This window comes from Pleurodeles waltl, chromosome 9 (genome assembly GCF_031143425.1).
Source record: "Pleurodeles waltl isolate 20211129_DDA chromosome 9, aPleWal1.hap1.20221129, whole genome shotgun sequence".
Classification (NCBI taxonomy): domain Eukaryota; kingdom Metazoa; phylum Chordata; class Amphibia; order Caudata; family Salamandridae; genus Pleurodeles; species Pleurodeles waltl.
Window position 1 is genome coordinate 874,419,298 of NC_090448.1, and position 25,907 is coordinate 874,445,204.

Sequence of the window (25,907 nt, forward strand, 5' to 3'; positions counted from 1 at the left end):
CTTAAGCACAGAAGTTCTATGGTAGTTGACTGCTAGGTAGAGGTTCACTTAGGAGGTAGAATAACAAACAATTGCTTTTAGGAAGATGGGGGCGAAGAATGGTAGATGGGTTTATCCCAGTATTTTGGGGATTTTTAAAAGGGGAGAGGTGCAGGCTACAAGAATGTAGTCACGGAGGGTCAAGGAAGAAGAACACAGTACCTGTTTTGGAGATTTGTGTACCAAGTCCTGAGCTCGCGGGGAAGATCTCAGGGGGTGGCCCAGCCCAGCCTCTGCCGGCCGCTGACGGGCGCAGGACGGGCCCGCCCTTGGTCCGGGCGACGCCCGCGTGCGTCCCGCGAGCGGGAGCGCTAAGATTAAATTTATAGGGCTCCTGCCCTGCTTGTTCTGCCGCTGCCGCCTCCTCCTCCACCAGCCACAGGACGCGCTTCCCGCAGAGCGGGAGCGCGAAGATTAAATTTAAAGGGCTCCTGCCCTGCTTGTTCTGTCGCTGCCGCCTCCTCCTCCACCAGCCACAGGTCGCGCTTCCCCAACTGACTACTGAATGTGTTATTGGTCCTGCCAGCTGTTATCAACTGGTTGTGGTCCAATTCAGTTCGCCTTTGCTTGACTTACTGTAGGCTGCTGGAATGTCTGTTTAGGCGATTAGGTGTGTACAGATATCAACAAATTGCATGTCAGAATGATGCACCTCATTATCTACAAGCTCCCACTGGTTGATTTCTAGAAAGCCCACTACATTAAATGCCACATGTACACAGAAGGTACCCAGATATACGTCCACTGTAAAGAGGGATCTGTGGTCTGACCCTAAGGCCCTTCTACAAGTAGTGTGGTACAGGGGGCAGGAATTATTGTAACCGGAAACAGTGATTCCAGACAGATACAATTTCCTTCTCTGTACCATGCTATTACAGTTTTATTCTGCTGGAATCAGGAATAACACACTGGACCCGATGTATGTGTCCCATTCCTTATGTGTGCCCTAATTATGTGTGTGTCACCATAAACAGATCTCATAGATGCAGGTTCAGCCTATCACCGGTCTGAGGTAAAAAAAAAAAAAAAAAAGTGAGTCCAATTGAAACACCTGTTGTTCAATGCCAAGAGGCCCCAAGAAATTAAAATGCACTTTATGCATATGTTTTGTCAGCACTGGGCACAGGAGCGAAGACGAGGCATTATAGCAAGTATCTTCTCGTCCCAGTTGCTGCTCAAACAGCACTGTAGCGAGAGCCAAGTCTGTGTATAACCTACTAGTGATCGCCAGTAGGTAGTTATGGTTAGGACCTAGTTTTCATCAAAAAAGCATTTTTGACTTGCCTATATCTTGATCTATCCTCACAAAACTTTGCAGAAAAATGTGATGCTCACTTCGGCTGCTGTCAGGAAAGTTTCAGGGTGACCGGTGAATTGGGGCTGAGAAAAAGGGGTCCCAAAACTTGTTTTCTCCATGTTAATTTTGACAGGGATTTTGAACACGATTAGAGCCCGAACCACTGGACGATTTACACCAAATTTGGCAGAAAGCTAGATCTTGGTCCAGAAAGCACCCTTTTTGTTACTTGGTGTAAATCCATTCAGTAGTGTTCTAGTTATTAAATGGAAGCCAAATTTGGTTATATAGGGACGCGGGTCCTCCTCGGATCCTCTGCGGATTCAGAGGAGAAGCAAGGCCCTGATTGGCTGGCCGCAACATGACCATAAAAGGTGCTGCCGCCTTTTTGTTTCTTGCGTTGCCTTGGGTGGTGGGCAAAAAACTGTCTAAAATAAGGGGTCAGGATACAGGCATCCTGACCCATAGATCACATGGCGGGGACCCCTCATAGGCAGAAGATTGCCTTTTTTTTTTCTTTTTTTGGGGGGCGTACCCTGGATCCTCGAATCCAGAGGAAAATCAATGCCCTGATTGGCTGGCCCCAACCTGACAGAAATATTAACCTGTCCGTCACAAAAGTCATAGAAGTTCACTGAAAAAAACAAAGGGTTACAGGGACATTATGGTAAAATTGACGTTTTACCCATACAAAACCATAGAAATTTGGTAGTTATAGTTAGAATTATAGTTATACTTATCATTGTAAGTTTGGGCAGCGAGTTATAGTTTCTTAACTTAAGTATAGCTATGACTGCTGAATTTCAGTTATTCTGTATGGGTAAAATGTCAAGCTAACTAGAACGTTCCTGTCACTTTTTTTTTTTCCAGTGATATTGCTATGGGTGATCTGGAAAGGAAGGGAGTACTGCTTGAAGAGCAGTTGTCTCTCCATTACCAGGCCTTCTCGCTGATCACAAAAAGGCTCCTTGCCTGCATCATGCTGAGGAGGGTGGTTGGGAGCTTCATATTATATGTGTATCCTACTGCTCCCACAAAGGAGGCAATTAGCCTATAGTACTTGGTGCCGGGGGAGAGGGGAGTTAGGCAATGGTTAGTGCACTTTCATGGATGTCTTCAGTATCACGCCCCATGCTAATCACACATCTCTCTAAAGAGAGAATATGTACAAAGTCTAGAGCTGGTGGCGGTGTGGCAATTTCCAGGTATTGTAATGTGTTTCAGTATTAGTGGGTCTGGGGGGAGTGGTGTGAGACCCAGATTGTAGGCCTGGTTGGTGCCTGATGAGCAGAGCCCCTTTTACCATCAGAAAAATAAATGGTGTTTTATAAAAAATATAAAAAATATGTGTTTTAAAAGAAAGGTGTACAGCCTGGATTTCGGGGTGGAGAGGTAGTTAGAGCTATAAGCAGATTTAACTGAATTGCCATCTGGCTGTTGGTTTAGTGATAGTGCTGTAATCAATGGGTGAGGAGTAGGGCTTTGGGCTGGGAGCTTTACCCAGGCAGTGTTTTAATTTACAGTATTCTGTAGGTCTGTATTATTCAATGTTTTCTAAAGATAAAGTAGCGAGGCAAGAAAGCTCCCGGCAGCTGAGGAAAGTCCACACAGGCATTTCATTTTAACGAAGACATCATACTTAACCACATTTAGCGCCAGGCACAGTCGCAATTATCATGTTTGCCATAGTACTAATAATGTTTCTTTATTATAGTGCCACATACCTCATCTTTTTAGGGGCGAGCAAAGCGCTCCGACCCTCTTATAATCTCTCTTTAGGGGGTTTTTAACCACTCCCATGTTAAGTCGGTCACTTTCATTGGTTCGTGGGCTTGCCTTTTAAAATCCGCTTGTTTTCATCCGTGAATGGCATGCATACGTCATGTCTTTTCCAGTGTTTAGCCTTCCTCGAGAGCACCAGTAAACTACTGGAAACATAGGAGGCTACATGGTTTCTGTATGATTTCTAGACTACTTTTTCCAGCAGGGCGATCGCGCTGTGTTTTACATAGCGCGATCGCGCTCGTTTTTTTTAATGGTTTTTTTTTTGCATTTCATTAAATGTGGCAAGAAAAGTCCGGTTAGAAGTACAATGCTAATAGCTCTAACTCGACGTAATGCGAGATCCGTTGTATTGCAAATGCTTGTTTTTATTTCTAGTCTGTATAGAACAGATGTTACCAGTACCTATTTTAATATACCATGACCTATTACATATTAAGGCACATTCAGCCAAAATATCAAAACGATGTGCAAAGGTATTGTGCAGTTGCAAAGCATGAGAATTGAAAACAGATAATAAAATACATTTTTTGAGTTGCACAAAACCCCTTTTGCAAGCCAGAAAAGTCGTTCTGACTTTAAAAGAGATTTTGTGACACTTTATGAATCACAAATAGGTGGGAAAGTGAAAGGGGCATCCCTGTTCCATTGCAGAGTCTTAATATGATGGAATGTGTTGTTTTGTGACCCCAGTTGCGATTCTAGAGTGTTGAACACTTGCTGACCCCCGACGTTAGTTGGTAATTGATTCACAAAGGAAAAGCTGAGGCATGTTGAGCTGCTTCGGAAGAGAAGACGGCGGTCCATGGTAGCACTGCATATGTCTCGATGTCTTCTTTTTTTGCATTGAAAACTGGAATAAGCTTTTGGGAAGCATTCTTAGCAGTTCTTTGACTTAAATAGGAAGTTTTCATTTGATATGATTGATATTATTTTACAAGATGTCGTGAAACAATGGAAGGAGCTTAGTTATTTAATTCTAGTGGGTGGGCTTTGTGAATGAAAGTGTTTCCTGGCACAGATGTATACAAGGGTATGTAAACTTGTAACTACTTGAATAACCATCTACAGTTTACCAAGTTTCTTTGAAGCTGGATTTAAGAGTTGCATTTAGACATTTGTGGGGGCTTCTTAAACTATGAGGCTGTTCACCTTTATGTATAAATATTTGTATCAGAGTGTGTGCTACTATAAGCTAACATTTGATCTCCACATGCCGTCCCTTTTATAAGTCACATGATGCATGTGTTTATATTATATCCACACTCGATAAGAAGTAAAATACAATTTACACAGATTCAAGTTTAAAGATCTGTAATTTAGTTGTTGTAGTGGGGACTGTGCAGGCAATTATCCTTTTTATAGCATTTTATGTCACCCTGTTTAAGCAGAAAATTAAGCTATATAAAAGCTACACCTCTGAAAACGTTGTACTTATGCTGAAACAATCAACTAGCTTCCTATAAAAGAGCCCTCCAAACCTTGTTCTAGTATTTATAAAATGCTGCCCCTTTGATTTTATATTCAATTGTTATTCATTCTTGATGGGAGGAGGCTTTTAAAGTACAGATCTTCCTCTTCACTATAAAAAAACATATAAGTGCCTTCTTTATATAAACATGACTCTGAAGTCTTGGTGGCTCGGTTCTCAAGGTGGACATCAGGGACATCTTGATGTAGCCTCTTGGAGAGGTTTCCACATTTGTCATTCCTGGTTGGTCCACGGGGAATTAGGAATCCTGTCAACATCTTTTCTTGTTATTTCTCATGGGGGCAAAACTGAGGATAAGACTAATCTTCAGATAGGACTTCCCTATCCTAGGCGTGCTATTGCCAAGCTTATTGCATTCAACATTCTCTGCAGCTGTCTCACTGGACAGGTGATAGGCCTTCTCCTCATGTGCCTTGTAGTTTTTCACATACTGTAGATTTTCCTTATGTCCCCTGCAAAACAGTTTTTTCACAGGTAGTTTGGTGTTCTTCCAGAACACAAAGCACTAGATTATGAAGTCAGTGAATTGCCTTATGTACAGTTGTAAGTATGGATGATGAATGCCACATGCTCACTCCCCTAATGTTTTTATTATGCTTTATGGTGCCCAGCATGATATTGAACTATTCTACCTGAGTTGTATTTTCCAAAAAGAAATGTTTTTGGCTTCTTGAGCCCCTGTCTGATCCAGTATTGACCTAATTCGCTGTTTCTTGAAGTACTGATTGTGGTAGAATTCATTCTGAGTGGCTCCCTGGTGGTCAGGAAGAACCTTCGTCCAAGGGAAAGCTTTCTATATACCTTGTCCAGGGGTGGGTAATTCCAAGGATGTGCTTGGTCTCTTGGCTGTCTGATGCCAATAACAGGAAGTCCATGGAGTATCACTGAAAAAAGAATTGCATGTTTTATTTGACATCGCTTGCTAGATAGAATAAGTAGAACTTTCTTTGGACCAGGTTCACAGTCTTCTGAAATCCGAAAGTGTCTGTGGTCATCATGAAGAAACTTAGCTCCATCTCTTGTAATGTATTGGAAGCACCAACTTTTATAAAGTGGTGTAATGACATTTCTGAGTCATGTACCCGGTTACTCTCCTTGTACAAGAATATTGAATACAGGTATCTCAAGTACAGGTACTTACCTGCAAACTCCGTCCATCCCAGGCATAGTCATTGATGTAGGTCTCTGGGTGAGCTCAGATGATGGATGTTGCAAGCAATCCAGTGTTCTTTCTTATTCAATAGCACTGAAATACTGGAGTCCCTAAGAAGTGTGAAAGTCATCACTTCCTCATCCTGACAAATTAAGCCATTCCAGTCCAGCACATAGTTCAAGCATGGTAGAGTTATTGAGCTCAAGTTAGAGATATTGCAGTATGCAGATGAAAGGGAATCACGACTGGTATGTAAAATGTCTGTTGCTCTATAATGACCGGCTGTCTTGTGTGTCACCATGACTGTAAATGGAGCCTTCACTCCTGTAGCTGGCAGTTCTACTTAGGGCAGCCTCGGCTCCTCAGCTTGGGGGTGTCTCGACAGGACACTTACACTTGACTTATAGTCCCCATCCAAGGCTAATGACGTGTTAGAAACTTAAATGAAGAAATGCACGAGCTACAAGTGGCCTGTGGCATGAAACGTGGCTTTTATCTTTACATGGATGATGGGCTGTTACTTTGGCCCTCACCATGAGATAAGGAATTCAAGCTTGTTGACAATATAAGTATTCTTTTCTGTGAGCAATAGAATTCCTTTCTGCAGCTGCCTTAATTTATTGCCTAGGCCACTTTTTACAATCTTTAGAGCAGTTCCACCCCGTAACCTTTGAGGCTGGTGTCTACATACAGCAAGAAGCACAGGCTAGGTTCTACAGAGGTCAGTGTCGGTGCAAAGGAAAGACTATGCCTAATAGTCCTAAGCGTCTGCTCGCTTGTGTCTGAAGGCCTCTCAGACCTTATTTTATTGTTGAGGTGATGGATTAGTAATGTCTTTTTTTTTGCTTGGGTAACTTTTGTCAGTCCATTGAGAAGTTGGTTCACATGAGAAAAACTGGGCCTGAACCAACAATTTACATATATCTAGGAACCATTTTTTGAGCAAAGCCTGATGTCAAGGGCTTCCATTCCCTAAGGGTTTGCTTCTATAGCTTATTCTGAGATAATGTGACCAACATACATAACACTGATGCTGGGGAACTGGCATTTGCCATATGACAGTTTGGTTCTGTGATTTAGCCACCAGTTTTTTAAATATATTTATTGCATTTTTTAGAAACGTGGTACAATTCACACAGTGTTCAAATTTTACTCTTAGTGGTATCTCGACAAATTACAGGAAGGAAGTCACGAATCTCACATTTGCCTATGAGCCAAAGGTCACCTGATACTTGCACGCCATGGTCCACCTCCCACCTCATATCCTCCCATACTTAACAAAGTCCAGTCGCTCAGCCTTTAGAAACCAAGTGGAGATTATTTGTGAGTTATTGGTACCAATATTTGTATCTCATCTCTTCCTTCTTTTTACAATACAATAGCCCAGACAATATATATGTTGCTGAGAGGGAGCATTCTCAATCACTAATAAAGAGAAAGAAACAAAACAAAGATATACCCAAATGGTAAAAAAAAATAACAACACAGCCCCCTCCCCCTGTGTGTTTGTATGGTTATGGCATAGTGCACAATTCTATTGTCTTAAAATGGAGGTTCTAACAACTTACAGTAAGAAGGCCCCCATAAAGAGCACTAAATGTCAATACTGATGTAATACCCTTGGGAAAACTCCATCTTGGTATATCTAATCTCCCCTCTGGATTGTCTATTTGTACTAATGGTCTGGAAGTAGTAGCTCAGTTGCTCAGTGTTTGGTGGAAAAAGATGATTCGTATTCAAAGGGGGTAGTCAAATCCGCTTTCTTTGAGCCTGTCCAGATAAGTGGCCCTGTTCCTCAGTGAGTCAGGGCCATCTCCCCGCCCTTTTCGCAGTTGTTTAAGTTTCACGAGTTCCTCTTATGCCCAATGGCGTACATCTGCCTTCCATTGTGACAGGGGAGATGCAGTAGCTGACTTCCATGCCATAGTAATACAGTGTTTAGTCAAAACCAGCGCCAGATTTTGAAATCGCAAAAGGCCTTTATACTTTTTAATAATGTGCCCAGTATTGAGTAGGCACCTGAGTGGCTCGTTCAGAAGGAAAGTGCCTGTCACATCTGATACTATGGTCAACACCTGTTCCCAGAATGTGGGCGTATCATCAAGAAAGTCCACACCATATGAAAGAAATTGTCATCATCAGTATTAAATATCAGGCAGATGTTAGAGGCTCATAGAAACTTTCGGTGAAGCCTATGGTGGGTAAGATATGCATGAGGTAAATAACAGAATTCTATAAGGTGGAATTGCACATTTCTCGTCACTAGCATGACCGATTGCAAACATTGGGTCGACTGTTTGTCTGTAAAGTCCCTCCCAAGTACCAGTGTCCACCAGCCTCGGAGAGTTGTTCAGTCCGCAACTGTGGAGCTCCTCAGTTCAGAATACAAGTGTGTTATAGCGTGCATGGTGGTTCCAGCTCTGAGCACAGCTTCCAATGGAATCCTTACAGGAAGTTGCTCCCAATCAGAATCCCGGGTCTGGCCCATTGCGCCCTGTAGTGCTGAGTACAACAACAACTGTTATTGTCCTAATCCATGATCTTGCGTCAAAATGTCAGAGGCTCAGAATCCTTCCTCAGATACTATGTCTGCCCAGACCTCGATGCCCGCCTCCTCCCAGACTCGGACCTGGGGCAAAGGTCTCAGGCCTGCACATTCTGGCATGGCCAGAATTGGAAGTCTAGGGGCATAGAGAGTACCGCTTTTCCCTGTTTATGTATTTTTTCATATGTACAGTGTCGTCTTTAACAGTACACTATCCGTGACATTTGGAGGGGCAGCATCCAGTAACCTATGTAGCAGTGGTCATCCCTCTAATTTGTCTTGTATACCTGCGTATTTAAGAGCTGGTGTTCCTGCAAGCCAGAGCAACGGCCATTGTAATTGTGCTGCTGCGTAATATTGTTCATAGTCTAAAGCTCCCGTGCCCCCCCCCTCATCTAATGGAGCAAACAGTTTCTGTATGGTAACCCACTGCCTACCCTCATACCAGATGAAAGTTGTCAGCATGCCTTGCAGTTCTTCAAAAAAGTGTCGACTAATAATCAGCAGAAGGGCTGTAAAAAAAAAAGTATAAAAGACATGGTAGTACCAAAATCTTTGCAGTGGCTGTTTTGCCCAAGGGAGACAAAGGTGGCATGTTCCAAAAAGGGAGGGAGTGGTGTACAGCATTTACTGCCTTGCTCAAGTTCCCCTCAAAGAAGTAATGCTATTCATAACAGACCTGTAGGAGCGCATCCCATTTTAGGAAGAACCACTATGATAGCTTCCCTCATGGAGGTCGTCCACATCCCTGAAGCTAGTGCGCCTTCGTAGACTTTAAGGAGACGAGGCACCAAGCGGGTGAGATAGTGGGCATAAAATTCTATTGGGAATCCGCAGGTGCCTTGAGCCTTCCCTCAAGCTATCTAAGTTATCGCCTCTTGCGATTTAGCCACCAGTTGAAGACCTTCAGCAGCTGTTGCAAATATTCCTCAATGTTGCCACGGTACGCTATGAATACTGAATGGTTCAAGTTTTCCACTCCCTTCTCCATAAGCTTTTGCATTCTATTTGTTGCTATTCAGGAGACCTTTAAAACATCTATTTGAACTCTTAAAAGCTTACAGGGTAGATAAATGCGTTCGATTTGTATCTTGTCCATCAGAATTGGATGGTATGCCTGAGATACCTACTTCTTAACACAGTAAGCCATGGTGGCAGCAGGGGCCTTTAAACTGTCTCAGGAGCTTTGCTTATGTCTTCCACCTCTTGTTGTCCTATTTAAACTTTCAAACTTTGGCTTCTTCCACCCATTCCCTTTATCTTTACCTGTCCTTTCTTATCAGAGCGGCATTTATCATTTTACAGAACACCAATATGGCTTAGAATTACTTTTCATAGGTCTATGTTGTCTCCTTCAATGCCTTCCTTGCCATTGTCATGACGCTAGTGGGACTGGAACCAGTCGGATACCTGCACCACATTCACATAATTGTAGAACAGAAGCACACAGTTCTCACCATTCTCACAGTAATAGCAGAAAGAAAACATTTCATTTAACTCTTCGGTGTCGGGGGTGGATAGGGATGGTGCCCCAGCTCCATGTTGTACTGCCTTCCCACCCCCTTGGGTCTATCTCCACATCTCTTGAATGTCACCCCGTGCCAGGAGGCGATACATAAAAAAAAAACAGCCACTGCACCTTGCCACACGCATTATTATGTCCAGCTACCTTGCACTGCAAAGCAGCTGTTCTGTATTTCGTAAGGCAGTACATGAACCTACATGTTTGCTTAAAATGTATACATTCAACTTTGTATGTCTGTTTAAATATATTGCTATCTAAGCAAATATAACTGTATAAACACATATATACAAAATCATGTTTAAACAACACAAGGTTATATTTAAACATTTTAAATGACTATAAATGTGTGTGTGTATATACATATATACATATATATATATATTAATGTTACTTGTTCCTGAATCAGCGTCCCCTTATTACATACCTTCAAACTCCGGTGTAGACAGGAGACAGCACAGTCTGGTGAATTTACCAAACTGGATTTTTTATTTTCTTTAAATACCAACAACAAATAGGCTACCTGTTTCGACCATAGCCTTCGACTGGGGCTTTATATTCATTCATATGTATATATTCATTTTCGTGTGTATATATCTATATATGTGTGTATAACACTCACAACACACACACTCACTCTCTTCCCTTTCAGATGGCCACACCAGTTTTATCTGCAGCCCATTGTGTGCCCTCCTAAAAATCACTTGTAGAAATGCAACCACATTGACTCCAGGCATGCTACACTCCCACACAGCTCTCATCTGTTGGCTCATTGGGCAGTTTTGGGTCACAGGTCTTCTCTGGTGGGTCCCTTTCCCTACTTCAGGAGAGCAAGCATTGAGCTTCATCATTCCTAAGAGGTGCTACGTGCTGTTGCGTTCTTCCAGCATTATGCAAAAGACCTTTCTCCTACTGTAGTATATGTCTGTCAAACACTCTGGCCCAATAGCTCGGGTAGTTGTTCATTGGATCCTTCGAGGTTTCCTTCTCGTGAATCTCATATCAATGCTCGTCATTTCCTTAAGTCCAAGTAAGAGATTATGATTTGGTATTCATAGGCGTCTCTGAATACCAGTGTCATGTGGCTAATAGCCAACTTGGAAATGGAAACTTCCGTTTTGGGACCAAGAATTACAGTAATCTCAAATTTTACCTAAATGTATGTTTACGCTTGCATCTGGTTTACAAACTTTGTAGAAAAAGCACACTGCTAATTTGGTTTCTCAGTGCACGTTTCGCTTGGAAAAACCTGGTAATGTGTGTGTGAAGAGTGCGTAAGTTGAGGGAAAAGCTGCTTCACTGTGATTCCCTCCGTGTGTGAACTTTAATTGGAGGCCCCTACCAACCCCCTGCGCCTGAGGAGACCGCTGAAGGGCCTAACTCTGAGATTTTACCCCGCCATTACAGCATCCGGGCCTGGGTGCTGGGGGAACGGGACCACCCACCCGAGGACATAGGCGCACTGCAGGCCTGGTGGGGCGCTGGGGACCCTGTGCAGCGGGGGTGAGATTGGCGCAGCATGGGCAGACGTATGCTGCGGTGGCGATGAGGGGCGAGAGGGACTGCCCTCCACCACTGATCAGTGAGGAGGGCGTGCTAGCCGGGAGTGCCCCCTGCTTCTACGATGAGGGTGCTGACTACTGGAGGGTGAAAGTGGAGGCCGGAGGACCCCAATATCGGTCTCCTGCCCTCTGCTGCTGGAACCTGCTAGCCGCTCCCGTGGGATCTGGCCTGGACCTACCACCTGCCTGCGGCTTTGCTGAGACTTGGCTGTGGGGCGGATGTCTGCTTTCCCACTGGCCTCCCCAGCGGAACGCAGACCTGCTGCTGGAATGGGGCAGCGACAAGAGTGGGTCGCTTCACCAGGTCGCGGCTGAGGGCCCCTGTGGCCTGGCCAGGGTGTTCGGTGGAGGCCTGGGGCACTGCAGCAGAGAGGTGGTTGCGGTTGTCTCCTCCCCTGACTGTGACCCGTGGCAGCGCTGCCGGCAAGAGCACAGCCCATAGCGAGGGGAGCTCCCTAAACCGTTTGCTGCCCATCAGAAACCAGTGCGGCAGTTCGCTTTAGTGCCAGGTAGGGCTGAAGACCTGCGATACTGATACTGGACTACACTACACCACACCACTGCCTGGAGTGAGGGCCCTGCACTCGCTGGTGGGTCCCATTGGGACTGGCCGTGACCTGCTGGGCAGCTGCGTTCTCTTGGGTTCTGCCTCCCTGGAGAGAAGCAGGACCTGGCTACGAGAGTGTTGCCGAGGGGGATCTCTTGCAAGTCAGGACGACTGGGTTTCCCCTCTGGTGGTGTTTGGGGTTCACGAACAGATCCCTACCCACCTCGAAGGGCTCCTCGCAATATTTGGTCTTTGACCCCCTGAGGTAGCTATCACTTTTCTTGTGTCCAGTAGTGGTGGGTGCTGCCGGGTGCCGAAACTTGTGTGACGTGGTGCGCATCCTGCCCTCCACTGTATTGCCATGATGGGGAAGCCCAAAGTGAATGAAACTCCATTTCAGGGCCCGATGCCGCATGGCCCCCTCGAACCCACGGCTGAGGCCTTCACTCAACTTGAAACCACTCTCCGTGCGCACTCCGCCCAGTTTGATAAGGTCCTCCAAGCTATCCTGGACACGAAGATCGTTACAATAGGACTCCAAACGGAAGTGGCTTCCCTTCACAGATAAGCAGAGGATGCAGAAGGGAGATCTCAGCGCAATAATATGAAACTACTTGGTTTTCCCAAGCAAGCAGATGGCCCTAGTATGGAACTGTTTGTTGAAAACTGTCTGATTGACAACATGCTGGCAGGCAACCCTTCTAAGTTCTTTTCAGTGGAGAGGGCCCACAGGGTCTCTGGGATGCCACCCAGACTGGGTGCTCCGCCTCAACCCATTGTGGCTCGCCTACTCAATTTCCAAAATCATGATTGAATTCTTCAGTTAGGCCCAAGGCGTCATGAAGACGCAGAGATTACAGCTTACCCTGATTTTACCGCCGAGGTGCAGAAGCAGGGCAGCTCATATGGCAAGGTGAAGCAACGTCTTAGAGGACTGAACTTGAAATATACGCTTCTGTTCCTGGCAAAACTCAGAGTGATCGATGGTGAGGCGACTCGGATGTTTACCACCCCAGCGGATGTGTGGACTTGGCAGCACCCCAAAGGCTTAATGCACTCCCAAGAGGAGGTTCGAGATGAGACGACCTGGCTGACCCCCCACGGTGATGACGCACACGTAGACGGCCTTGGGCTGAGCCATCTCGAGCTCAGCGGCTAGGGAGCGGGTGGAGGCAGTGTTGGAAACCTCACAGTGGACTTTTAATCCCTTGGAGACCATCCACTCACTTACCCAGACTCAGATACATAGACTTGTGTTCTCCCAGACCTCACAAGTGGGGGGCCCGGCACTTATCCCACGCGCAGCTGATGATTTATGAGGGCATGGACACCTTCTTGACCTTGCCTGGCCCTGTGGGCTCATCCAGATGTGGGAAGTTTGCACCATTATTGGCCTATCCTCAGGCTATATGTGTTCTTCCTATAAGTTCCAGTTCAATACCTGGTTTTCCTCTGAAGGCCCTCTACATGGAGCTTTTACTACAGTAGGCCTCCTTACCGCCCCCCAAGAGAGGCTTCTTTCCTTCCCCGCATGGACATAGTGAACGATAAGCGCTTTTGCGCTCTGGTTAAACGGTTTGGAGAGTTGTGGCATGACACTTTTTGAAGTTCAAGCCTGGGTTTGGGGAGTTGTTACATATGTTTCAATTGTTTTAACTTGTCTAGCTGGCAATGAGAATGCCCGATGTTTGGAGGGAATGTTGAGGAGAGATGGGTGTGGGGATAGGGGTCAGATTGGAAAATGTATACCTTTGATATGGGTGCTGGATATGCTGTTCTAACCTGTAACATCCGGGGGTATGGGGACACCTGCTTAAAAGGCACAGGGTTTATGCCTACCTTAGATGTAGACAAGTACACTTTGCATGTCTTCAGAAGACACACCTGACACATGGGGAACTGCTCAAGGTTAATAGGAGGTGGAGAGGCCAGATCTATGGCACGGGATACTCTGCTTATGCTGGGGAAGCTCTTATTGAGCCCCCTAGAGGTGCCTTTTGGGAAACACAAGGTTCACGTTGACAGAGAAGGACAATATGTTCTCCTAGAAGGCACCCTAGATGGACGTTTTATTATGATCACATCGATATATACCCCTAACACAGTTCAAGGCGCCTTCTTAAATACGCTTTCCCCTGCCTTATTACAACACCCTTGAGCACCCGGACTCTGGAAAGGGGACTTCAACTGCATGCCTGACACAACACTGGACCGCTCAGTTCCCCCCCTTCAGAACATCCCTGGCCTACAGACCACTGAGCACTTTCAACATTGGTCTTCTTCCCTGGACCTGCATGATATATGGGTCCTAAATCGCCCTGGGGATAGGGAATATTCCTACTACGCGCAGGGACACCAAATACATGAGCGACTTGACTGCTTCTTTTGTAACTCTGATTGTTGGCCACTCATACGAGGTTCCGAATATCTGGGCAGGACCTTATCTGATCACAATCCCCTTAAAATTACATTCCAGTGGGGTAGACCACCCATCACATCGTGGAGACTGAGAGCATACAGGGAAACAATAGGTTCCCATATTTCTACATACTTTACTGATAATTCGGGTTCTATGGATGACTTGAGGGTGCAGTGGGACGCAACAAAAGTAGTTTTGAGAGGTCACTGCATAGCCACATCCTGGGGGGTAAAATCCTCTCTCACACTCAGTGTGCTAGAACTTGAAAACAATATCCGTACACTTGAGAAGGAGGCAGCCCATACCGCTACTGCGTGTCTCCTTCCAACTGCCCAATGGCACCAGTACTGGGAGGAGCTAGAGTGCCTCAGCAACGTCGACTATAAGACAAATCTAGTCTGACAACACATGGACGTAGACAAACCGGGACACATGTTAGCATGGTTACTCTGCTCAGAAACTCCTAGAACTGTCATGGGGGCGATTCGGGATCACAGGGGCCAGGTGGTGAATACCCAGGAAGCGATTAATGATACCTTAACACTTTACTACGGGCAACTGTACTCTTCCCCGGCCATTCCCTCCCCCTTCTGCACACAGTCTTTCCTGAAGGATCTCATTCTGCCCAGATTAACCCCGCCTCAAGTGCACGATTTAGAACAACCTCTACACATAGATGAAATACATATGGCAATTTAGCAGCTGGCTTGAGGGGAAACACCAGGTACCGATGGGTTCCCAGTCGAGTATTATGCTACTTTCAAGGGTATTCTAGCTACTGGATATGTATAGAGCTGCACATCAACAGGGGAATTACCGAGCTCATTACGTGAGGCACTTATAGTGGTGCTACCTAAACCCAGCAGGGATCCACTTGAGATGAGCTCATACCACCCGCTGTCAATGTTTGAGACTGATTATAAGATCTTGAGCAGAATCCTAGCGAACAGACTGCCTCCGTTTATCCGCCATCTAATACACCCGGACCAATGTGGTTTTGTGCCACGCACCATAGCTTTAGACGACTGTGCCATATCATAGACGCAGTCTCTAGGGAGACAGGCCACCCGGTGGCTGTCTCCCTGGACTTTGATAAAGAATGCGACACCCTAAGTTGGGCATACCTGATGCACTTTTGGGATTGGTTCTATTTTTTTGTGCTGGGTGAAGCTGTTCCACATTGCCCCACAAGCGTGAGTTCGCACCGGCACCCAGGTTTCGCGCTCATTTCCTATACAGAGGGGGACGCGCTGACTATGGAACCCCTGGCAACATGGCTGCGAAGCAAAGGTCCTGAGTGGGGAGTCCAAGTGGAAATGCACTGGCACATAATGTCACTATATGCGGATGATGTCTTGGTTTACGTGGTTTACGTGTGAGATGTGGCGGGCACTCTCCTGGCCCTTTTTGGTCTGTTAGTTCAGTTTGGGGAGGCAGCTAGCCTTAAGGTAAATTGGGGGAAATCCTTTATCTTCCTATTGTGGACAACGAGCACTCCACACCAGTTCAACCCAGGTGGGGGGCGTCTCCCGTGGGCTCTTGAGACCTTCGCTATCTGGGGGTCTATATTCATCATACAGAGGCTGACTTAATAGAGGGTAATCATGACCAGGTCCTCACTCCTGTCCGGCAGTTCCTACACTTCTGGACACACCTACCCATCTCCCCTATGGTCAGGGCATCCATAGCCAAGGTGCTGGTCCTTCCCTGTATTTCTTTGTGATATTGCCCGCGTCTCCTAAGAAAACTTACTTCCGAACTTTACATGGTCTGCTAACGCCACTCATATGGGGACCGGGATGGAAGAGGGTGTCCCTTGTCGCGCTTCAACACCCCTTGATGGAGGGCCACATGGTGGTGCCCGACATGGAACGCTACTTTGCAGCAGCCTGGCTGCAGTGGCTGATGGGCTGCATGGCCTGGGATCACACAACAGAATATGACATGGTTCGCCCCCGTGATTGGGGGGGTAGGGGGCTTGAGTGGCTTCTCGCCTCAGGTTCACACCTTGCTGACCCTTGGCTGCTCATGAGGACCGCGAAACTGGTTTGGAACAGTTATATCCAACCTAGACAGACTCTGCTGCCATACTCCCCAAAGCTCCCTTTGTGGAGTCTACCCCAGCTGAGACGCCTCCGTCGGATCCACAACTTTTACCCCGTGAAGGGAGAAGGGGCTCACTCTTATAGGTGATCTCTATGGCGATGGCTCGTTGCACTCTGTCCCAGACATTGTGGAAGCACATGGTCTGGGCCCAGGACAGTTTCTCTCGCACACTGCCGTGTGAACAGTGATTGGGGAGATCTGTCGGTCAGGCCCCGTCCGAACCCTCATTTCACCGAGGGGCTACACTGCATATTGAGTCACAGCCTTGGTGGGAAAGAGGTCTCAATCCTTTATATGGCGCTGCAATCCTATATAAACATAGGTCTCAATCCTATATATATCTATGCATCCAAAAACTCTACCTACCCTAAATCTTAAAAATTACTTTACCACCCCAAAACCCATACCCACGCTAAAACCTAAACACCCCTTACTGCCCCAAAACCCATGCCCACGCCAAAACCTAAAAAAGCCCTTACCATCCCAAACACATACCCACCCTAAAATCAAAAAATGACCTTAGCACCACAAAACCCACCCTAAAACCTAAGAAAGCCCTTACCACCCCAAAACCCATACCCACCCTAAAACCTAAAAATGCCCTTACCACCCTAAATCCCCATACCTACCCCAAAACCTAAAAATGCCCTTACCACCCCAAAATCCATACCTACCCTAACACCTACAAATGCCTTTACCACCTGGAAAACCATACCCACCCTAAAATCTAAGTATAACCTTCCCATCCCAAAACCCATACCCACCCTAAAACCTGAAAATGCTCTTACCATCCCAAAACCCATGCCCACCCTAAAACCTTAAAATGCCCTTACCACCCCAAAACCCATGCCCAACCTAAAAATACTCTTACCACCCCAAAACCCATACCCACCCTAAAACCGAAAAATGCCATTACCACCCCAAAACCCATTCCCACCATAACATTTAAAAATGCCCTTACCACCCCAAAACCCATATCCACCCTAAAACCTAAAAATGCTCTTACCACCCCAAAACCCATACCCACCCTAAAACCCCAAAATAACCTTACCACCCCAAACCCCATACCCACCCTAAAACCTAAAAATTCCCTTACCACCCCAAAACCCATTCCCACCCTATAACCTAAAAATACCCTTACGACCCCAAAACTCATGCCCACCATAAAATCTAAAAATGCCCTTACCACCCCAAAACCCATGCCCAACCTAAAAATGCCCTTACCCCCCATACCCACCCTAAAACTTAAAAATGCCCTTACGACCCCAACACCCATATCCACCTTAAAACCTAAAAATGTCCTTACCTCCCCAAAACCCAGGCCCATCCTAAAACCTAAAAATGCCCTTACCTCCCCAAAACCAGGCCCACCCTAAAACCTAAAAATGCCGTTACCACCCCAAACCCCATACCCGCCCTAAAACCTAAAAATACCCTTAACACCCCAAAACCCATGCCAACCCTAAAACCTAAAAAAAACCTTACCACCCCAAAACCCATACCCACCCTAAAATCTAAAAATGCCCTTACCACCCCAAAACCCCATACCCACCCTAAAACCTAAAAATGCCCTTACCACCCCAAAACTCATACCCACCCTGCAACCTAAAAATGCCCTTACCACCCCAAAACCCATACCCACCCTAAAATCTAAATATGCCCTTACCACCCCAAAACCTCATACCCACCCTGAAACCTAAAAATGCCTGTACCACCCCAAAACCCATACCCACCCTAAAACCTAAAAATGCCCTAACCACCACAAAACTCATACCCACCCTAAAATCTAAAAATAACCTTACCACCTCAAAACCCATTCCCACCCTAATACCTTAAAATGCCCCCACCACCACAAAACTCATGCCCACCCTAAAACCTAAAAATGCCCTTACCACCCCAAAACCGATACCCACCCTAAAACTTATAAATACCCTTGCCACCCCAAAACCCATGTCCACCCTAAAATCTAAAAATGCCCTTACCACCGCAAAAACCATGCCCACCCTAAAACCCAAAAATGCCCTTACCACCCCAAAACCCATACCCACCCTAAAACCTAAAAATGCCCTTACCACCCCAAAACCGATACCTACCCCAAAACTTAAATATGCAATTACCACCAATAACTATTACCCACCCTAAACACTATATATAAATATATATATATATATATATATATATATATATATTTATATATATATATTTATATATACATACATCACTCAACCCACTTAAAACTTACCTGTACTTACCTTTAAAACCTTTAGCACGCATACACATTTACCATTTATGCCATTACAACAATATTTGTTGTAAAGGCATGCATGGTAAAGGTATATTCGTGGTAAACAGAAGTAACATAGGTGTACCAACAGACGTGGGACTCTTATTGAACCTTAACGGACCTCATAAGCCTGGTGTCCTCCCCGATGGGGCCCATCTTTTAGTATATGTAGGGTTCCCGCTAATTATTGATCCCCTAATATGGGTCTCAAATCATTCAAGGATTAGGTAGGTGTCACGGTCCTGATGAATCGCACTAGATCATTTTTGACTAACTATCGAGAAACATGTTGACCAATTTCCAGAAGTAGCACAGGGGATCTTGTGTCTACTCTCACTAAAACTCCATATTGAGTGTTCTAGTGATTTTTTCTCACTATCATAATATTTTTTGGGGAGTTTAAACATTGTTTTATCTTCCCCTTTTTTTGTTTTTAATCATGGCAGAGGTTAGACATTCTAATAAATTGCGTTTTACCTCTAGTCATTTTTAACAGTTTTTGCATACCAATCCTAGATTAGTAATTTTTGCTGACCGGCTCTCTCTTACAAAAAGATCTCCGGCAAAGAGCCCCTTCGTGGGGCCCGTCAGGCATTGCAGTGCCGGCCTGACAAGGAGCATAGCCCTATGATGAAGCATGTCACCGCAAGGTGAGTGAGGGCTCTTGCTCCAAATATTTTGTATTTCTGGCTACCTGTTATTTTCAGAGACATTCTATATGGAACAGTGTATACCTTTTTGATTAAGACATATTCGTGGTAAAGCCATGCATGGTGAACGCATATGCGTTGTAAATGGATCGTGGTAAATGCATTTTGTTGCATTCTTCGCGATGTAAGTGATGTTTCCCCTGTGAGTGCAGTGGCCATAATCCTGCCTGCCTGCCTGCTCAACGCCAGTAATATGATTGTCTACTCCATATATGCCACAGGTGCAACACTTTGTGTCCCTAATATCCACTCATATGGGGCCACAATTACACAGTAGTAAAGCAAACCCTACCATTCTAAATAAATATGACTGTCTGTCGCTTGTAGTGCACTAATTGTGTGAAAATATCTTACAGATTTGCCAGGTGGAGTTAAAGTTAACAGCAAAGCAATAAGAGAGTTTTCAATGCTAATTGAAATTTAACTTTTATTACAGAGTTGCTGACTGCACTACTATGCACATGCTATGGAAGTTGATACTGAAGTTAAAAATTACAATAAGTACATACCAGAAACAAAGTACATAGTCCATATTTTCATGAAATACATATTGCCCAACCTAGTAATTTCAGTGGTCATAGTTGGAGTAAAAGATCAGGGTATCAGTAACAAGGGGTATTAGGATAGATGCATTGTTTTTTTCCTAGTTTTCTGATGTTAATTTCAAAATATATGGAAAACATAATATTGTGCCTTTTATTAAAGTGAGGATGGAGCAGAAGTACACTCTCTTCGTCAAAGGTATTACAGTGACAATATGTAGCTCATATGTGTCACTATAGAATTGTCAAAGAAGCGGATGTCTTTCAAGTGATGTAGGGTAGTGAGTGTTTCCAATCACTTGGAAGCTGGGGGGAAGAGTAGGGGATTGGATGGGAGAAGTCCAGTTTAGAATGAGTCCACACTGTGGACCAGTTGACTCTTCAGCACTCTTCTAGCTTAATTCATCATTCTCGGGCCTCCAAGTGCAACTGAAAAATTCAGCACTGAACATTCTTCTGAATTTCAGCTAATTACATTTAAAGTGAAGGTGGAGAATAAGAGAGTTCCAAAGGGATCAGCTTAAGTGATGTAAGGATCTGTTATACTTTACTTAGCAAAGCAACCAGTTTTGGGGTGATTATCACAAGTTTATGGATGACTGGTTCGAGGGATGCTACATCGCTTAGCTGCGGAGGGCTTTGTAGATCAGGCAAAGAAGTTTTAGTTTGAGCAACACAATAAACATTTTGAAATAAGTGGAACAGGGAAGATCCACTCCATATGCCCCATGGTCACCTCACATACTTAGACTCTGTTTGAAGAGAGCATTGTTGTGTGCTTAAATATCCAAAAATCATATACAAAATATTTACATGACCTGTCAATTTTTGAGATTCAGATTTAGACCCCAGAATGCATGGTATCTACTTTCATTGTTGTATTTTTATTGTTAAAATTAAATTCTACTTTGATAATCACATCTTTTTCACAGCATTTCGGTGCAAATATTTTCTGTACCCAGTCGTGAAATCAAGTAAGTTCTAAATAAAAAATATCATGCTTTAATATAATTAAATAATCATAATGATGTGTATTATTTTTTCATTTAGAACTTATTTGTATTCATGACTGGGTACAGAAACGTTTTGCACTGCAAAGCTATGAAAAAGATTTGATTATCAAAGTATAATTATTAGTAAAACCTCTCTGGTGTGCGGTTTGGAACTCTGCTTCTGGGATGCACTCAGTATGTCCCTCTTTTTGTTGAAAAGTATTCATGTCAAATTGTAGTGAATCCCGAAATGGTGTGGCATATTCTTTCGGAGGCTTTTTTAGCATTTCTTTCTGATCTGAAAAGTGACATTAGGCAAACCTAAAATGTGTTTTATTTCTTTATATAAAAGGGAAAGCATTCATTGTAACTTGGAGTCTAACCATGAGTAGGCACAGCAACCTGTAGTGTGGAATCCGAAGTTGAGGAAACATTTCTTCATTGTTAAAAGCAGTAGTGCTTGGCCTCATCGCTTACAGATATTTGTTTCATCTCACCCTTCCCCATGGATCCAATTTTAGAATCATTCCAAGAACATTTTAATTGGATCTAAAGTCCAGGCTATTGTTCTTTTTTAAATTCCTATAGCAGCATCAGATATCTTCCCTGTGGTCAGTTGCAAAATGTTCATAAAGGCCTTGAGACCAATTATTTAAATACGTCTTACTCACCAGGAATATCTTCACCCATTGAGAAAGCTATTAGCCTTGTGTCATTGTACCCTTAAAGGATTGCATACCCCCTATATGGTAGTGCATACTAAGCTCCAGATTCTAGCATATACTTTGAAAATGAGTGTCTCTTGCTTGTTTATTTCTTACATTTCTTGATTTGCCCATTATGTTGTGCTGCGCCCTTGTAGTGAGCCGATTAACTGCCATGTGTGCGATTTACTGGTTGTTATTGCTTTGGAGGTGATACAGTTGATGTTGAAGGTTGTGCAATTTGGAACAATAGTCAGTGCTGGTCTACTAGAAGTGGAGGGATACAGTTGTACGTAGCAATATACATGAGTGAAAACAGCATTAGAAAAGTGCTTTTTTATTTAAGAAACAAAATATAATTTTAAATCAACAGAAAGTATTCCCAGCCTGAACAACTGACGGAGAAGTACCAACAGTGGCGACAGGAAAGGTGGGACCGGATAACCCGGCATGTCATACCAGAAATGACTGATACACTTTACAGAAAGCCAAGTGTTTGGTCCCTGAATGAGGTACTATTAGGTTAGGCAACGAGTAGAGGGATGGAAAATGGAAAATTAACACCATAGACCCATATGTCAAAAAAAAAATAAGTAAGTACTGGACTCAATCAAACGCGTTGTAGCATTTCTGACAGCAGAGCCAGTCAGTATCACTGAAAAACACTCAACACCTACCCAATAATTTATGTTTTAGAATGCTATGCATTTCACTTTTCGGTTAATTATGAGTACTCTGAGGGCAAACAGTATAAAGTGAGATGAAAATAAAGTGGAAGGTAGAGAAGTGATGAATGCCTATATTAAATTTTCAAGAATCACAACCCCTGATAAATGAGGAGTTTGGTTAGAAAAGAATTATGAATAGTCTGGGTCTGATATGTTTTCTGAATCATAGGTGCTGTGTTTGGATAATCACATGGGATTGAGAACATTGCATAGCTTAGGGCCCCATGCTGCTCAGGATCTGATGCCATGTTTATCTTATTGAACGATTGTTGGTAGGTCAGGTGCATGGACAATGGACGGAGGTGGGTGGGTGTGTGTGTGTCTGTGTCTGGTGATCCACTCATTCCAGGCCTTTGTCCCAGTTAGCTTAGTAGACAATGCATTTGATCACGCCTTTTGCTGGTTGTCAAAAGAGAGCTTTCAAGGTGGGCTTGAGTTAGTGCCATTTGTGGGTGGATTGGATGCAGTCTGGCTGCACGTTTCCATAGTCCTTGTAGCCTTGCAATGAGTTTCTTAGGGAGCCCAATGTAGATGATGTTTCAGTAGTCTAGGAGTGGCCTGACCAGGGTTCATAGGAACTGCAGCCCATAAGTATAAGGATTAGTATTAGAACGAAGAGATGGAGATGAGTATCCTTAACTATTGCATGTAGATAGGGCAAACAAGAGTTCAGAAACAGCTGACTGACAATGGGACTCATTGGAGAGCTCATTGGAGAGCAATGAGAAGGGCTCAGATTTTGGTTTTGACTCCATTGTTGCAGTGGAAGCACTGTTATACCGGTTGAGCACAAGGTCTAAGCATGAAGTGATGGTGGTGGCGTTATTCTGTCAGTTGTCAAATTGTAAATTAATTTGTGCCTCAGCAGTGAATATGTCAGTTCTCCTTGTACTTAGCAACTAACTGTGTGATGGAGCAAAAATAATTGTTAAATGTGTATTATTCCATGCCCCTTCCTTATGAGGCTATGGGTCCCAGGCAGCCTGACACAGTGTGTATGGGTGATTCAAATAACCCAGTCTTGATTTTTCTGTCTGAGGTTGAAATAGAAAGATTGGATCCTTGAAAGAGTATGTCCAAATATGTCAGCCCAATATTCCAGCATCTCCATCAGTATTGAATAGTCACAATGTCCCGGGCCACAGAGAGGTCGAGGAGTATAAGGAATACAGATATAGGGCCGAGCTTCAGGCAAGTGCACATAAAGATGAATTTGCTTAATAAGTAACGTTATTGACTGGTCCCAATGTCAGTATTGCTAATAATACATAAAAATGTCATCCGGCATTCGGTTGAATGGATTTTTACAAGGTAAAACCAGTAAAATATACCTATTTACCAAATATAGTTCTGAAAGTCAAGTTTGTCTTGCTAAATGAATAGAAACGTCCGAGAAATGTGTGCCGGTAACTGGAGTCTGCAAACACATTCATGCTTTTCCCTTTTAACATAAAAATACAAGGAGCGCTGTTGTGTATGTTTGTCCTGCATTCCTACCCCGCCTCCCGCCCACTCCCTCCCAGAAAGAGCAAGTTAGATTAGTTTTAAAATGTGAAATGTTTCTCTGTGTTTGAGCCATCAGCAAGATGTTTATGTGTTAAAATCGCTCCATTTATATCCTTCCACCGTTTCCTATATTAGAGGATGAGAAGGACTGGTTCAGCACAAACTCTTCGAATATTCTGGGGATTATGCACACGTCCTTTAACCCATATTTAAGGTTTCGTTGAACATACAATAACACTGTATATTAAAAATTCACTCTCCTCGCCATTGTTGCACTCTCTCCCTCAAATGATCAGAACTCGCACAAAGCGGCACCAGTGATAGTCACACGTCATCATACACCCTGGAAGCATTACATAAAACTAGCAAACACCCTCATGCACACAGTACTGCGTCATAAGACACGTAATGCGTCATAAGACACGACGTGGGGTGTGATACGTCTTAAAAAGCCGTGTACACTTGCCAAGCAGAGAACACCCCTAACCGATGGAAAATGGAACATCCACACATAGAAATAAACACCACGAAGCTCTCCCTATGTCAGTTTACTTTCACACCAATGCTTGCACTCCATTGTGAACACTCCACAAACTACTAACCACACGCAACCAAGCGCCAAGAGAGCAGTTCGCATCAGTCAAATGGTTCATCCCAGGTCCGCATAAAAAGGCATCCCGATAGAGAACGTGCTACGATGCCATAACAATAGTTGTTAGCGCTCTACGTATTTAAATAACTTTACACATGCCATTTGGCTTAAGTACGGCTCTGCACAGGTGAAGACTGGCGCAGACATTGTTACATTTTAACTCCGAGTGCCTGGTGTGTGCATTTTTTGGGTGAGGGGCAGGGGCGGTGGCAGAGGGGACCTGGTGAAACCACACACTCACTGAAAATGCAACCCTCATTTCCAACTTACATCCATACACATGCACCGAAAGTCAACTGTTGGAGCGGACCAGCTGGACATCAAACAGGCTCATGTCGCTACTTATCGATGAGCCACTCCCATGCCATGATTTGCAAGCCCCGCTGTGTGTGGCGCAGATTCTGTGGCCATCTGAGAGCCAGAGCAGCTGTGGAAGGGTGGGGTGGGCGTCATGGCTCCTGCTGAGGGTGCAAGGGAAGCTGGCTCCACAGTGCCTTCTTAGCAAGAGGGAATCAGCGATTCGCCTCCGTCGATGCAGACAAGCACTGCAGTGAGGCTGGGTGATGAAGCCGTGCAGAAGGATCTCGTCCAAGTCCTGACAGCGTGCCAAGGGACTGCTCTCTACCTTTCCGGACTCCAAGGGAGGATAATTACATTTTAGCTAATATCATTAAAGCTCGGCCCGGTGAACGAGCCAGGTCGCAGTTGTTCTAACCCAATGTGCGAAGTGATCTGTGTTGGAAATAACATTTCCAGTGTACGTTAATTTTTTTTTGTTGGCCCTGTTAATTGCCTTAAACGTGTTTTAGTCCCATGGCAGCTTGCCGGGCTGTGAGCAGTCTCCAGTTCTTTTAAGTGTTTCTTCAGTTCCAGTATGAAAATCAGTATAAATCCTGCGTCAATAAACCGCATCAATTTTGGAATTGTGCCAGGACATGCAGTGTTCGTCACTGTCAGTGACAATGACATCAGAACTGATGGGCCAGGACATGAATACAATGATTAAGGGTGTCCTGCTCCCTCTATAATTCCCTCTGTACGTCTCTCTCTCTTTATTCAGCAGAGACGACTCTATAATGTGAGCTATCTGTATCTCCTCCTTTTCCCCTCAACACGTCCTGCGTTTATGCATCATATCCCCTCCCTGACACTATCTCCCACACAGAGTTTATCAGTTTCTCCTCCCCAAGACCCTTCTATTAGAATCAATGACTAGCAATTTATTAGGTACACAAATTCCATGAAACACGGCGTCCTGGTGCTAAACAAAAATGAAAGAAATGAAAACAAAGTAGAGTCAGGGAGAATTACAGCCACTCAAACAG

At 44.5% G+C, this 25,907-nt stretch overlaps 1 protein-coding gene across 1 annotated transcript in view; it reads left to right on the plus strand.

Annotated features, from left to right (window-relative positions):
• Nucleotides 1-25,907, plus strand: part of TTC7B (tetratricopeptide repeat domain 7B) — a 1,338,716-nt gene that overhangs the window by 304,559 nt on the left and 1,008,250 nt on the right. The gene's annotated exons all lie outside the window — the stretch shown is intronic.